This window comes from Eublepharis macularius, chromosome 10 (assembly GCF_028583425.1).
Source record: "Eublepharis macularius isolate TG4126 chromosome 10, MPM_Emac_v1.0, whole genome shotgun sequence".
In the NCBI taxonomy this organism is placed as follows: Eukaryota; Metazoa; Chordata; class Lepidosauria; order Squamata; family Eublepharidae; genus Eublepharis; species Eublepharis macularius.
This window is the reverse complement of record NC_072799.1, coordinates 96,927,008-96,942,999: the sequence shown is the minus strand read 5'-3', so window position 1 is coordinate 96,942,999 and position 15,992 is coordinate 96,927,008. Positions and strand designations below refer to the sequence as shown.

The window sequence follows — 15,992 nt, the reverse complement described above, 5'->3', positions numbered from 1 at the left end:
GCCTTTCTTGAGGACATCTGCTTGCAGATGGGTATGGCTTAGGCAGCTGAGGCACAGACCGAGAGGCAGCGTAGCATCTTCCCTTTCCCCCTGGCAGTCAGGTTCCCCACATGCAACTAGAGCTTCCCCCACTCCTGGGCTTGGTCCCTTCCTCCTCACCCCTTCCTCCTTCCCTGGGGAATCTCTGCTCTCTGCCAGCTGCAAGCTCAGGATGCTGGCGTCCATGTTTGTTTAGCGGTACCAGACTAGGATTTGGGACACTGAAGTTTGCTTCCCCATTCTGCCATAAAAGCTTACTGAACGATGTAGGGCCAGCCACACGCTAAGCTGAACCTACATAACAGGGTTGCTATGAGGTTATAATTTATGTTATTCATACCCCATGTCAGAGACACAAAGTGGCTCACATTGTTTTCTTCTCCATCCTCACCACTCTGCGAAGTAAGTTAGGCTCAGAGCATGTGACTGGCCCAAAGATACCCAGCGAGCTTCCATGTCGGGGTGGGGAACTGAATCTGAGCGTCCCAGACCCTACTCAAGCACTCTAACCACTAGGCCACACTGGCTCTCAGGGGAGAGAAAATGTTGTGTAATGGAAGCGTGGAGAATATACTATAATTTTGGCCCCCACTGTAGAGAAAAGTGGCGTGTAAGTGACTGAAAAGCCAAGGTGGATAATCCACCCGGGAGAGCAATCCTAACAATTAGTTCACGTTCATAAGTATGTGCGTTGACATACACCAAGGCCAAGAAAGCCAAATCCTCTTTCAGTAAATGGAAATTGCATCCTCTTTAGAGAAATCTGAGGAAGAGAGCTCTAGAATAAATTGAACTGAAATATGTTTTGATACAGAAGTATACTGGGCCTTAAATAAAGTAAAATGAACATGTTCCATAAATATTTATCAAGTGTTAATGACCTTTTATTTATTCAGCCAGGGGTTTGCTTCTATGGCGCTTCTTGACCTTTCCCCATAATCATACAATATTTCTTCCCCTGGCTGTATGTCTCTTTTGGCAACAAGAACGAGATGAGGTTTGTCATCTAACACGACTAATTTAGTTACGGCATTTTCCTGTTTTTTGCTGTGGTTGACTAGCCTTCCGAGTTTGCCATCTTCCTTTGTGGCATCGATACAGTGTGTTTGATCATTAAATTTAAAATAATACATATAACAATGCTTACTTTCACTGCCACTGTACACTCGTTCTCTCAACTTTGCTTCCTTGAGGTCTATCACCTCCCCACAATACTCCAGTAAAAAATCCCCCTTCTTAAAAAGTTTCCTGGCTAGCACTCCTCTGCCTTTCTCTTCAGAACAAGAGACTGCAAAAAGCTCCCGTTCTCTAGCACTGCACATTGTGACAGCCAGATACTCCTTCTGTTTTTGACTGTCAGTCCATTGAGAAGTCTTTCCGGGTAGGTTTGCCTTCAAAAGAAACAAAAGAAAACTCCTGTCAATAATAACACTTCTGTTAATATCTGGTAATGCTGGTTTTCATACCTTGCATCAAGTCAATAGGCTATGTTTGGCCTGGAATAATCTAGTGTTTAGACTTTAAAATTTGATAGGATGTTATTGCCAGGTGTTTTGTTAGCAAGGAACCACTTCTTGGACAACAGGTATGCTCAGATGGGAAAATGATTCCTGCCTATATTTGGTTTCTCTTCATGTTGTAAAACACCATTCAGCTGCCAGGCTTCATATTAATTGTTATGTGAATGTTGCAATGAATATTACCTAACTCCAGTGTGATAAAAGAAATTTCATAGCCGCATTGAATGATGAAAGGTCCAGATATGTCATTGTGAATAATTCCAGGTTGCTCTCTTTCAAACATGCCAACTTGGTTTTATTTTTTTAACAACTTAATAACAGTGAAACTAAATGTAAACAGTAAAACAGGAAGCATCAAGTAAAACATACTTGACCACAGATTTAACCGAGAAGCAGAACAAAACTTAAACAACATTCCAAAGGTTTGTAACTGAGCATCTTAACAGACACTGGGAAAAGCCCCAAAGAGGCCTCTTTATTCTCTGGGCTCAAATTTAGTTTTCACAAGCATTTTATAATCATTTTTTAGTTTTTGAATCCAAAATTTTTCCCCATCAGTTGCCTCCTTTGGGTGAAATGTTTTGGTGTGAAAAATTCCCAGGTTATACCCATCTTGAAGAAAATCTGGGACGCACTTTGTAGAGGGATATGTTCCCTTCAACACCCTTGAAACCCAAAACCTTGAAAAGGCAGCTTGATTTACAGAGAGATACTTAATGCGATGTTCCTTCGGCTCAAATGGTTGAATGTTTTCTTCATAGTACTTGATTGATTCCTGAGATGTTTCTCGAAGATTGGGGACTTTTATTTTATACTCTGGCCTCACCCTCCTTTGCCGCTTGGATGGTATGGTGGGAGATGATTCAGTGCCTTCTCTGCTGGTGCTTGGCTCCGATTGGGAACTGGGCTCTTCTGTTGTCATGAGAGGCGTGGATGTCAACTTTCTCCTAAAGACTTCTGGGAAGAGCTCCTCTTCTGTGGCAGAATCCTGCACAGACACGCTCTCTTCCAGAAAAGACTTTTCGACTGGTGGAGCTCTAGGGGTAGCTGTTACTGAGGAAGGGCATGTGAAGCTTGGCCTCTTGAGAAGGTCTTCTTCGACATCTGCAGCCTTGGTTGCTGATGGTATTACCTCTTCCTCACCTTCTTCGCCTTCTTGTGGGTGGCCTTTTTCTGAAATGATAGATGGTCGCTGTTCAGAACATTTCCTTTCCCAAAATTCTGCATGTCCTTTTGCCTCTTTGACCTCTCGTTGAAGCTCCTCATTTGTTTTTTGCAGGTGCGCAATTGTTTCATTAGCCTCCTTGACAGCTTGCTGTTCATTCTGTAGTTCGTCCTTTATCCTTCTCTGAATTTCATCTATCCTAGATTTTACATCATGGACCTGCTCTTTGAATACTTTTATTTCACTCCTCCAATCCTCAGCTTCCTTTTGATAATTTCTCAGTGATTCTTCATGCCTCAAAAGCTTTTCTTCCTTTTCTTTTGCTCTGTGCAACATTCGCTGCAGTGTAAAAAAAAACAAACTGCTCAAACTGGGAGCACGCAGCTAACATCTCGTCCAATCTCTCTTCCTTGGAGGCCTGTCAAGAAAAATGAAGAGAGGAAAAATCATTTGACTATTGGGAATTGGGAATCTAAGGTACCTGTGAAGAAGAGGGGGTTACTTTGCCTTCAGAATTCACAGAATTCCTGGTACAAAATGCCCCATACTTCAGAAAACGTCTTCAAGGGATATTCCCATTTAAAACACAAACACACACACACAAAGCATTGCGACTCCTAGGAAAGATCATAGAGCTTCCTACCCACAGAGGCTGAGGTAGGATTTGGGATTTTTATCTCACTCTTGTGTCCCTGAATATTCTTCAGCCTCTGCAACTGCTTGGCTGGGTAGAACTTTTCAAGAAGGGCTTGAGGAGAGGGACAGCTTTCATCACTCGAGCCAGAATGTATGGCTCTGCATAGAAAAGGGCGAGGGAGTGGGAGTGGGCAGGTGCCTCCTGAACCCGAGGACCAGGCTGCTTCCTCTGTCTCTGGGGAGAGTAATGACTGCTCGCAGGGAGGGGATCAGACATATTGACCAAGCAGGACAGGTCCATGGACTTTCTCATGAAAGAGGAAAGCACCATCAGAGGCTCCTTCCCCTTCCTGAGCAGGAATGTGTGAATGGAACCAACATATGCCGTGGCAGTGTACCTTTGACAGCAGCACATAACAGCTCTCTCTCTCTCTCTGACACACACGCAAACAAACCTACTAGTGGAGGAGCGATGAATGTTCAAGTTAATTTTTGCCCCTTTGTATCCCACTTTTCTCCATAAAGACACCCCCGAAGTAGCTTTCTGTGCTTTCCCTTTCTCCATTTTAACATCAGAACAACCGTGAGAAGGAAGCTCGAGAGTGTGTGACTGGCACAAATCACCCAGCCAAATCCCATGGGAGGGTGACGATTGAAACCGTGGCCTCCCGGGTCACAGCCCATCACTGTACCCCCACATCCCACTGGACCCCAGCAGCCTGAGTATTCTCAGGAAAATACCTGAATGGCCTTGCTGTGCTTTCAAACCCTCTCAACAGTGGGGCCAGGCAGTGAAGAGGACTTAAGGAGCTGCCGAGGCATGGTAGCTCACACCAGCAAAGAAAACATGGTGAAGAGGTGGCCGGCTTTGCCTGGACCACTACCGTATGAATGTCTGCTTTCTTGCTTGGTCAACAGAAGAGTCAGGGGAGTGGAGGTTTTTGCAGGACCATTTTTTTTGTCCATGTTGTCCTTAGTGGTGATGCAGCAAAGGAGGAGTGGGGTTGAGGGAACAGACATGGTAGCAGCATGCCGCTGAGACCCAGCTCTTCCTCACAGAACAGCCTGCCCACCTAGGATCCCAGACGCTCCCACTCCCTCTGTTCCCATCCATTTCCCTCCAAAGCTCTTTAAAGAGTACCCATTGTACCTCAACCCCACGCGGGCATCTTGGGGTGTGGGGATCACTCTCCCTTGACCAGCCAGCTCTTCAAGGGCTATCAGAGCCCCTGGGAAAGTGGGAGGGCTGAAGCACGCGGAGGGGGGCATTTCAAGGGCCCTTCCCTCAGTCCAGCCTGAAACGCTGGCACCTCGCTCGTACCAGGCTGGCTTGTGAGGACCAAAAAGCCCCCCACCCTAACCTGTCTTCTCCCCTCCCCTTCCAGACATTTATTCCTCCTCTCTTGAACTGGGAGCTGGGGGGGGAGCAATGTGAACGAACAGCAGCAGAATGCTTTCTCACCTCCATACCCTTGTCAGCCATATGGTCAGCGAGAACAAATCAATGCCTCTCTGATCAATGCAGCCACCAGGATCCAGACTCTGGGACTTTCGCTCTCTTTCCAAAGACACAGGGCGGCTGGTGGCTTCCCTCGGGTCAGGCTTTGCAGCCAGCAAGCAGAGGGTGGGGAAATCGCTTGGTGACCAGGAGCAGCCACATGCCCTCTGCCTAATCTCCTTCACTAATATTTTCAAAAAGAAGTTCCTCCGGGCTTTCCCCTCTGCTAGGAAATGAAACCAGAGGGCTGTGGCTCCTCCCTTATTCCCCCAGACTTCTGCCCTGCTCGGAAATTCAACCAATCAGAGCACCCCTCTCTTCTGTAAACTGAGGCACGTGCTTGTGGGGAGAGCAGATCACGTTGCAAAGAAGGACGGTGGGGAAAGGCTTCCAAAAGATTGTTGCTGGTGTGCGTAGACATTCATTAGGCATGGAGGTAGGAAAGTTCACTTGGCTTGCCTCGCCCCAGCCCAGTTGTGACCAGAGGAGGAAGAGTTGTCTGGGAGGGGAAGGGAGTGTCCAGTACTTGCACTATGCATACGTTTGAGTTGTGGGTGGAGGGAGGGGCCATCCACGGTGGGGAAAATGTGCATTGGGGAGGGACCTTCAAACTTTCCCACCCATATGGCTGTTCTGCAATCTTTCTCAGAATTCTGAGGTGAATTTTCTGAGGATTGGGGCCCACTCTGATATGCCCACTCTGCCTTGAAACCTCTCTGGATCAATGGTCAAGGGAAAAAGAAAGTAAAGAATTTTTTTTAAAAAAGTGACAAAGAAAAGTTCCTTGAGCACAGATTCAAAGGCATTTCCCCCTCGCCAGCAGGCAGACCAGCCATCCTGGATTTCCTTTCAGCAACACATCTTGCAGCCAGTTTTACAGTTTGAAAGGGAGATTCCTGCTTATATATTTGCCTGATCTTTTCCAGATCTGCAGGGAGGCAAACCATCAGGGAGACCTGTTCTCTGGTTACTACACTACAGCGCTTCAGAGTGATGGAGTGGAGGGGGGAAGAGAGGCCGCTTGCCTACCAATATTCCCCTTTCATGGTCATATGTAGATTCTCATCTGTTTTGATGCCCCTTTTTTTCAAGTACAATCAGGGAGACATACTTTCATTCATTTCCTACTGAGTTGGGATGAAATTAGACACTAGCTTTCTGCTTGCAAGAAGGTTTTTTCCCAAGTGAGGGCATCAACACAGCACAGAAATCATGTAGTACCTTTCAGAAAACGTGGTCTTTTAGAAAATATATTATTTCTCTCCCACCCCAAACCCCAACATATTCTGACTGGTGCACTCTGTGCTACCTTGCCAGAAACCAATCACATCTATCAAGACCAAAGAGAGGGATTCCAGAACCACCCCCACCCCACTCTGCACCCTCACTATACTCCAGGGCAACTGTCTCTTTTAAAGTAGTGGTAACTTTCCTCAATGGCTGGTCCTGACTTGGCATGTGCAGACCACACCTACATTATGAAATATGTGCATTTCACACATTCACAAAATAAAAAGGCAGTACCCACCTTGGTGCCATTTTCTGTCCCTCTGGTAAGCCTGAAGCCCTTTTCATTGTGATGAAAGCACCTGGGGAGAGAGATTGCGGCCTGGAAGAGCTGAGAGGAGGACATTCTCATCTCCTGCATCATATCCTCCCAAGGACCCTGCGGGAGAGGTTAGGCTGAGAGAGTGTGACAGGCCCAATGTCACCCAGTGAGCTTCCATTGCAAAGTGAAGATGTGATCTTGGGTCTCCCACCTGCTAAGCTAACCAGTATACTAATATGTGTATTTGATAATAATTAATAGTAAAAAGTTAACAGCCACACGGGTGGCATTTTGCTTCTCTCTACGGATTCCGTAGACCTTTTCATTAAGGTGATATAAGGGGGAAAGTGTACTGTCACAACAAACAGGGAAAGGGTTTTCTTTTAAATGAAAACTGAGCATCCAAGAAACCATTCTGATATGGCGACACAATGTGTTACAAAAGTGTAACTAGCTACTAAAGCCCCGGTGGGTATTGTTTCCTGGAAGAGCTCAAGGATGACCATCCTGCCCTCCTCCCACTCTGCGAGGTAGGTTAGGCAAGAGTATGACTAGCCAAAGGTCACTCAGCAAGCTTCAGTGGAGGAGTGAGGATTTGAACCTGGATCTCCCAGATTCTGATACTCTAGCCACTTATATTACAATGCCAATAGGTGTAGTGCAAAAAAAGAATACAAAAAATGATCACAGCCACATTGGTGCACTTTTGTGTGTATAGGCAACCTGCAGCCCTTTTCATGGTGGTACTATAAAGTGCACCCGTACAACAAACAGGGCAAAACTTCTGTCAGTGACAGCTGGGAGTTCCAAGGAACCAGTTGATGAGGCGCCCAATGTTTCCGTGCCTGGTTTTGTAAGCTTCTTGGTCAAAGATATGTGTCACTCTGATGCAAATGTCACTCTGAGAAATCAGAACCCCGCCTGTGTCTACAGAGCCAATGCTAAGGGTCAAAAGCAACAATGAAAGTTTCCATCTTCTTCACCTGCCAGAGAACTCCCCACAATTCTGCTCTTTAGAGCCTAAAGCTTGGCATCAGAAACTAAGAGCCAAGCTACAAGTGACACCTGACACAGGTTGGACACTTGTCAGCTTCCCTCAAGTTTTGATGGGAAATGTAGGCATTCTGGTCTTGTAGCTGTAATGGAGAGCCAAGCTGTAAAACCAGGACACCTAGATTTCCCATCAAAACTTGAGGGAAGCTGACGAGTGTCCAACCTGTGTCAGGCATCACTTGTAGCTTGGCTCTAAGCTCCCCCCATCCTAGACATGCAGCGTGGGGTCCTACGGGTTTCCTGGTATGGGAGGCATCCTGCCCCTGCATCCCGCCTCCCTAGCCCAGTTCATTTTCCTTGGGAGGCCAATGCTCCTAACCCCTTCTTGCTTTCCTTTGCAGAGATCCAAGGAAGAGGAGCTCCAGGAGCTTTTAGCCTCATGCTCCCAATTTGAGCAATTCCTGTTTTTCACCCTTCGGGATCAGGTGTCTAAAGACAAGGTAAATGAAGAAAAAATTGGGCGCCAGGAGACTGCCTTGAGCGACTTGTCAAAGAAAGTGGATGAGATGGGGCAGGACTCGAAGGTCCAAGTTATTGAAATTACATTAAAGAGAATTGAGAAAGATCAAAAGAAGACAGAGACAACATTGGAAGCACTGGAGAGAAACATTGAAGAGACATTGTATCACACTGCCTTTGTGTTATGCCATCAGTGGGAGAAGGTTTTTGCAATGATCTTTTTCATAAAGAATGGTACAAGAGCTGTGAGAAAATTTTCAGTGTCCTTGGACACTAACCACTGTACAATCCTGCCCCTTCATTAAGCTATGACTGGAGGGAGCGTTTAATAATGTGGCTTCTCTTGGAGAATGCTAGAGCAGTAGTGAGGTATGTTTCAGTGTGTCCTTGCACACTAACCACTCTACAACCCTGCCTCTTCATTAAGCCACGAGTAGAGGGAGTGTTTATTAATGCTGCTTTTCTTGCAGAAAGCTAGAACAGCAGTGAGTTAAGTTTCCATGTGTCCTTGCACACTAAAACTGTCCTCCCTACAATCCTGTCTGCAATAAGTTTTTAGTACGTCCAAAGCCCCAGTGTGTGTGTTTGCGGGGGGAAATTTGCAGCCTGGTAGAATTGAGGATTACAGAGAATAAACTGGGCTTATAGAGGTATAACCCACTTAGGACTGGAACTCCAGAACAGATTCCCCTTTGAATTCACAGACGGAGATACTGGATGCTCTGTTTTCCTTATTACATCTACAAGGAGGAAAGAAGAACTTCACTTTCCGAAATACAAAGGGTGGTCTTTATCTTTTTCCTAACTTGGAATTGGGCCATCATGTCCCTGGGAAGATTGAAACCCAAGTATGCTCAGTTCAGGCCGCTTCTCTTTCATAGCCAAAGTGACTCATTCATTCTTCCCTTATTTCTTAACTTTCTAGACCACCGAGGAGGAGCCACTGCCAAGATTATCACCATTTGAACTAGTGTTGCTTTTTTACTTGAAGTCGCTGGTGTACTCAGAAAAATCAATACAAGAGACGTTGGTGCACCAAGACACACGATGTAAATCAGTGATTAAGGAGAGAAAGGCGTGGAGAGGATTTCAGCAGGAGTTCCAAGTCCACAGTGTCATGCTGAAGGAAACAGAGAGCGACCTCCACAAAACGACGATAAAAGAGACAGAAGTCCAGAGTGGGGAAGGTCAACCCCTGCCAAGCTTCCCGGAAGGCTTTTTCACCCAGGCAAAACATGCAGAACGAGACCAAGAAGCATCTTCGGGAACCCAGGTACCCACTTTTGTACAGGACAGCTAAATCATATCCCTCCTTGGGACATCTCCACAGCACTTCCTGCTAGTTAGTCCTCAAAACTGACGGGGCAAAGGGCATGCAGTTGGAGAATGGGCATTAGAGAGAGAATACCTGGGAGGCCCTGCCCGCTCTGCCGATCTAAACTGCCCCAAACTAGTATCTGGTGAAAAACAGTTGAGATAGCCTGCCTCGGTGTTCTCATAATGATCTAGATCTCCAGATGTAAGGAAAGTGTGTGTGGGGGGGGGGAGGCGGCAACTAGACAGATGCCTCCCAGAAGCCCATATGCAGACCATAAAAGCATTAGCCCTCCCCTCTTATTTACCGCCTCTTTCCTTTCATTTGTTATCGACTGGCCTTTTAGCAATCATACCTTGGGTTTTTAAAAAGGAGCAACCAGCTAGACTAATGCTCATTACCACCTCTTGTGGCAATGAGTTCCAGCACTTAAATACACATCGCACAAAAATGGCTCTGTTCACAAGCTAATTACATGTTGTCCCTAAATAGTCTTTTCTCCATTTTCAAAAAAGGCTTGAAGGATGTGTGCTCTACCAAACCAAGTGCCATTCACCAGCCATCTATGATGGCCTGCCACGTGCTTGACAACCCTGCTGGTTTTGCAGTCTAGGAAGAATGCTTTTTGAAAAGAAGTTGACTGTGTGAAGAGGCCTCCAAACAACTTCTTCTATGCTACAGCTTGCTGCTGTTTGAAATTTTACTCAAGAAATAGTCCGTTTGTTTTGTTCTAAGTTCTAATACAGAAAACTATTTTAACTTTCTGATATTTTATTTATTTGTTGTATAGGTTATTTATAGGCTGCCTTTCTCACTGGGTCTTGAGGTAGATTACACGGTATGAGTCAGTGCAGTCAATAACAAAGACGTTGCAACAAAACATGTGGTGGGTATATAGATGGAAATTTGCAAAGATTTTTAAAAAACAGCAGAAATCCAATACAGAGCTTGGAGCTTTCCTAACCTCCTCAGGAAGACCAGTGCATGAAGAAGGAGCCACCACAGAGAAGGCACAGGTGTTGATCTTGCCTATGTGCAAGGTGGAACCTACAACATGCCCTGTTCAGACGCCCTAGTGGAACATATGGAGAGAAGTGGTCCCAGAGATATGATAGACCGAAGCCATCTAGTGTGTTTTTATCACAACTGTCCTCCAGTTAGGTCAGGTTGCACAGGTTGCACAACTTTCAAGGCAGAAATAGGGCTTCAACCAGAATCATAGAATCATAGAGTTGGAAGGGGCCATACAGACCATCTAGTCCAACCCCCTGCCCAATGCAGGATCAGCTTAAAGCATCTCTGACAAGTATTCATCCAGCCTCTTCTTGAAAACTGCCAGTGAAGGGGAGCTCACCACCTCCCTAGGCAGCTGATTCCACTTTTGAACTACTCTGACTGGGAAAAAGTTCTTCCTAATATCCAGCCGGTACCTTTGTGCATGTAGTTTTAGCCCATTGCTTCACGTCCTACCCTCTGCTGCCAACTGGAACAGCTCCTTGCCCTCCTCCAAATGACAGCCTTTCAAATATTTAAAGAGAGCAATCATGTCCCCTCTCAACCTCCTCTTCTCCAAACTAAACATTCCCAAGGCCCTCAGCCTTTCCTCGTAGGGCTCAGTCTCCAGACCCCTGATCATCCTCATTGCTCTCTTCTGCACCCTCTCGATGTTGTCCACATCCTTTTTGAAGTGAGGCCTCCAGAACTGCACACAATACTCCAGGTGTGGCCTGACCAAGGCAGTATAGAGAGGGGCTATGACCTCCTGCGATTTTGATGCTATGGCGCCTTTGATACAACCCAGGATTGAATTAGCCTTTTTTGCCACTGCATCACACTGACTGCTCATATTTAGCTTACAGTCCATTCTTACCCCAAGATCCCTTTCACATATACTACTGCCCAGAAGTGTATCCCCCATCCAGTATTTGTGCTTCTCATTTTTGTGGTCCAGATGTAAAACTGTGCACTTATCTTTGTTGAATTGCCTCCTATTCACAGCTGCCCACTTCTCCAGAGTATTCAGGTCTTGTTGAATTTTAATTCTATATTCTTCGGTGTTTGCTACTCCTCCCAATTTGGTATCATCAACAAATTTAATGAGCAGCCCTTCCACTCCTTCATCCAGATCATTGATAAAAATATTGAAAAGTACCGGGCCCAAAACCGAGCCCTGCGGCACCCCACTGGACACCTCCCTCCAATCTGATAAAACACTGTTGACCACCACTCTTTGAGTGCGGTCCTCCAACCAGTTCCCTATCCACCGAACTGTCCTATAGTCTACTCCACAGTCTTCCAGTTTGTCCATCAGAATGTCATGGGGGACCTTATCAAAAGCTTTACTGAAATCCAGATAAATCATGTCAACAGCGTTCCCCCGATCCAGTAAGCTGGTCACTCGATCAAAGAAGGAAACCAGGTTGGTCTGGCAAGATCTGTTAGGAACAAAACCATGCTGACTTCCCCGAATCTCTGAGCGGTCCTTCAGATGCTTACAGATTGATCCCTTTAAAATCTGTTCTAATATCTTCCCAGCAACAGAAGTCAGACTGACCGGCCTGTAGTTGCCCGGGTCATCCTTCTTCCCTTTCTTAAAGATTGGGATAACATTTGCTCTTCTCTAATCTTGTGGCACATCCCCAGTCCTCCAGGAGGCCTTGAAGATGATGGACAGGGGTTCTGCAAGTTCTCTAGAAAGTTCTTTCAGCACTCTTGGGTGCACCTCATCTGGCCCAGGGGATTTGTATTCATCCAGTGCAGCCAGATGCCTCTCCACAACCTCTCTGTCAATCTCAATTAGCCACTCAGGTGTCCTGCCACATTTTCTACTATCTCTAGATGTGCCTGAGTTCTTCGGGGAGAAAACAGAGGCAAAAAAGTCATGAAGCCTGTCTGCTTTTTCTCTGTCCTGCATCAGAGCTTCTCCATCTACTCCCAACAGCGGTCCAATTGCCTCCTTTACCTTGCGTTTGCTTCTCACATATCCGTAGAAGTTTTTCTTATTGTAGCGAGCCCTCCTGGCCAGACCCAGCTCGTACTGAGCTTTGGCCTCTCTGATGGCTGAACTGCAGTACCTAGTAACCCTCATATACTCCTCTTTAGATGTCTGTCCCTGTCTCCATTTCCTGAACATTTCCTTTTTCTCCCTTAGCTTATTGTGGAGCTCTCTGTGCATCCACATCGGTTTCTTGGAGGCCTGACCATGTTTCCGTCTTGCTGGGATAGTGAGGGCTTGAGCTTGCAGAAGCTCGTGTTTGAGAAGGGCCCAACCTTCACTCGTTCCTTTCCCTTCCAGTACACGCCCCCACAGAACGAATCCCATCAAGCCCCTGAGTTCATCGAAGTTGGCCCTACGAAAATCTAACCTACGAGTCTGGCTATGAACTTCCTTGGCTCCCCACAGCGACTGGAATTCAAGGAGGACATGGTCACTTCCCCCTAAGGTCCCCACCACCTTCATCTCATCTACCAATTCTTCCCTGTTGGTTAATATCAGGTCCAGTATGGCCGAGCCCCTTGTAGCTTCCTCCACCTTTTGAAAAAGGAAGTTATCAGCCAGGCAGTTCAGGAAATTGCGTGATTCATGGCGCTTTGCTGAGCCTGTCTCCCAGCACACATCGGGGAAGTTGAAGTCACCCATAATTACAAGGTTCTGATGTCTGGATACTCTGCCAATCTGTTCAAGGAGGGCAACATCTATTTCTTCTTGCTGGTCAGGTGGTCTGTAGCAGACTCCAACAATAATACCCTTTGACCTTCCTCCCCTTATTTCTACCCATATACTTTCCACCGGGCTGTCCGCCCCATTCTCCATAACTTCTTGACAATCAAGCCCTCTCCTCACATACAACGCCACTCCACCTCCTCTTCTGCACTTCCGGTTTTTCTTGAACAACTCATACCCATCCACTAGCACATTCCAGTCATGGGAATCATCCCACCAAGTCTCAGTAATTCCTACTATATCGTAACCCTCTGTTTGCAATAGAAGCTCAAGCTCTTCTTTCTTATTGCCCATACTTTGGGCATTGGTATATAGACACTTGTAGCCTTGTACCTTTGTTTGACCTTTCCTGCCCAGGTGGGTCCCCACTGTGTTCCCTTCATCATTGAAGTCGCCATGTTGATCGTCCCCTTCCCCTTACAGCATCAGTTTAAAGCTCTCTTGATGAAGTTCTCCAGGTTTGTTCCAAAAGTTTTCTTCCCTGCCCTTGAGAGGTGAAGCCCATCATGTGCTAGAAGGCCTTCTCTAAGAAAACCTATCCCATGGTCCCAGAAACCAAATCGCTCCTGTTGGCACCACCATCTTAGCCAGCGATTAACCTCAAGTATGGTCCGCTCCCTGCGTGCTCCTCTTCCTGTGACTGGAAGGATAGAAGAGAATACCACCTGAGCCCCCAATGTCTTCAACTGCCTTCCAAGGGCTTCATAATCCTCTTTGATTCTAGAAACAGTATTCGAAGCTGTGTCGTTTCTTCCCACATGAATCAGCACAAACGGGTACTTATCAGCGAGCTTGATGAGTTTCGGCAGCAGGTCGGTTATATCCTGAATTCTGGCCCCTGGCAAGCAACACATCTCTCGGAATAGGGGATCTGGCCCAGAGACACGGCGTTCCATACCCCTGAACAAAGAGTCCCCGACGACTACCACCTTCCGTTTTTTTCCACTTCCATATGGCCCCATGTCTTCTGCACACCCTCTTCCAGATCTTTGCACTTCTCCTTCCACTCTCATCTCTGTCACCATCTCTAGCACTTCAAAACAATTCTTGAGCTCAAATGGACCAGAGCTTATTCTTCGTTGATGCCTTCGGGTCTGTACTGTAGATCTGAGAGGAGGCTCAGAAGGAAGATTGACTCTTTCCTCTCCTCCTTGACTTTCCTCTTCTTGGCAGTGTGGGGCCCCCAGGCTGTTGTCACCCAAGAGTCTCTCAGATCCTTCACGATCAATTGTGGAAACAATGGCAAGCAAGTAAGGCGGTAGTGAGAGCTAGGTTGGATTCCCCACTTCTCCACTTGTAGCCAACTGGGTGACCTTGGGTGAGTCACAGCTTCTAGCAGCTCTCTCAACCCCACCCACCTCACAGGGTGTTTGTTGTTGTGGGGATAATAATAATGTACTTTGTAAATCGCTTTGAGTGGGCATTAACTCATCCTGAAAGGCAGTATATAAATTGAATGTTGTTATTCTTAGTAGGAGTAGTGAGGAGTGCCCTCAAGTCACAGCTGACTGATGGCACCTGCTGGTGGAGTTTTCATGGCAAGAGACTGGGGTGGTTTATCATCGCCCGCCTCTGCAACCCTGGTTGTTGTTGGCAGTCTCCCATTGAATTACTAACCAAGGGAGACCCTGCTTAGCTTCTGAGAGGTGATGAGATTAGGCTCACCTGAGCTATCCAGGTCAGGGCAAGCAAGAAAGGAAAAGGCTATTCTTCATATAGTGCTGTGTGAGATGAGGCAATTCAAAAGTAGAAAGAGAAACCCAAAAGTGTATCTGAATTGTGTAGCCCAGACAAATGTCTCATCTTTATTCGTTCGGACTAGACTGTGGTCATTATAAAATGCTTGAAATAATAGGAAAATTAAAAGATGATCCAGAACTGCCACATGGACAGATTGGAATGGCAGCTCACCCTCTGACACCATTACGAATGTTGGTTTTAAGAATACAAACAGAGAAGAATAATTGCATATTGAGCTGTCCTCTTTTCCGTCTTCAAACCATTAAAATGACTACAGTCCCTCATTTCTGATTCGATGTAGAAAAACTCTGGAGAACAGAAACTCATGCCTCACAGGAGTGAGGGAGTCCATGTATCCTTTTGCTGCGGCAACAGATGAATGTGGCTCCCTCTCTGACAATCCAATGTTGGCTCCTCACTTAGAAACCCAAAGTTAGCTCTCCAGTCTCGGGAGAAGGTCTTTCACATCACTCTGACCCGTAGCTGGAGGTGTCTGGATTCAATGTGGGATCTTTTAGTGCTGAGCCATAACTCTTCCCATAACCATGGCTCCTCACCTAAGTAACTCTAGTTATGATGGTGCCATACCAATGTTCAGCATCTGTTGCTTTTAGTCAGCCTCCCCCAATGGTCCCTGCTCAGCAACCTGTAGTTTCTATCAATATGCCTACCCTTTTGTGGGTGGAATCACAGTGCTAAAAAAAAATAGGAGTCTCTCTGCAGCGGTTGTACCCTATTTTGTTATGGAATAAAGTTCCTTTCACCCTGACTTGAATACCCCACGCAAGCACAAACTCGCCAGATCTCACAAGCTAAGCAGGGTCAGCCATAGAATCATAGATTCGGAAGAGGTCTCCATACTCATCTAGTCCAAGCCCCTGTACAATGCAGGAAATTCACAACTACTCCCCCCCAACCCCGCAAGTGACCCCTTCCCCATGCCCAGAAGATGGCGAAACACCTCCAGGATCCTTGGCCAAATTGGCCTGGAGAAAATTGCTTCCTGACCCCAAAGTAGTGATTGGCCTTGCCCTGGGCATGTAAGAAGGGGCCACAAGAACCAATGTAACCCTTCCTGCCCTCCCCCTCACGATCCGCCCTGGTTCACAGAATCAGCATGGCTCTCAGGTGGCCATCTAGCCTCTGCTTCAAAACCTCCAAAGAAGGAGAGCCCACCACCTCCCGAGGAAGCCTGTTCCACTGAGGGACCACTGTCAGGAACCTCTTCCTAATGTTTAGTCAAAAATTCTTTTGATTTAATTTCAACCCCTTGGTCTGACCTTCCGGGGCATCA

At 46.5% G+C, this 15,992-nt stretch overlaps 1 long non-coding RNA gene across 1 annotated transcript; it reads left to right on the top strand.

Moving 5' to 3' along the window:
* The first annotated feature begins 5,207 nt into the window (after positions 1–5,207).
* Positions 5,208–8,958, top strand: LOC129336539 (uncharacterized). The gene is made up of 3 exons (XR_008597723.1): positions 5,208–5,294; positions 7,802–7,900; positions 8,845–8,958. It is a non-coding gene; the product is annotated as an uncharacterized LOC129336539 (long non-coding RNA).
* The last annotated feature ends 7,034 nt before the right edge of the window (positions 8,959–15,992 follow it).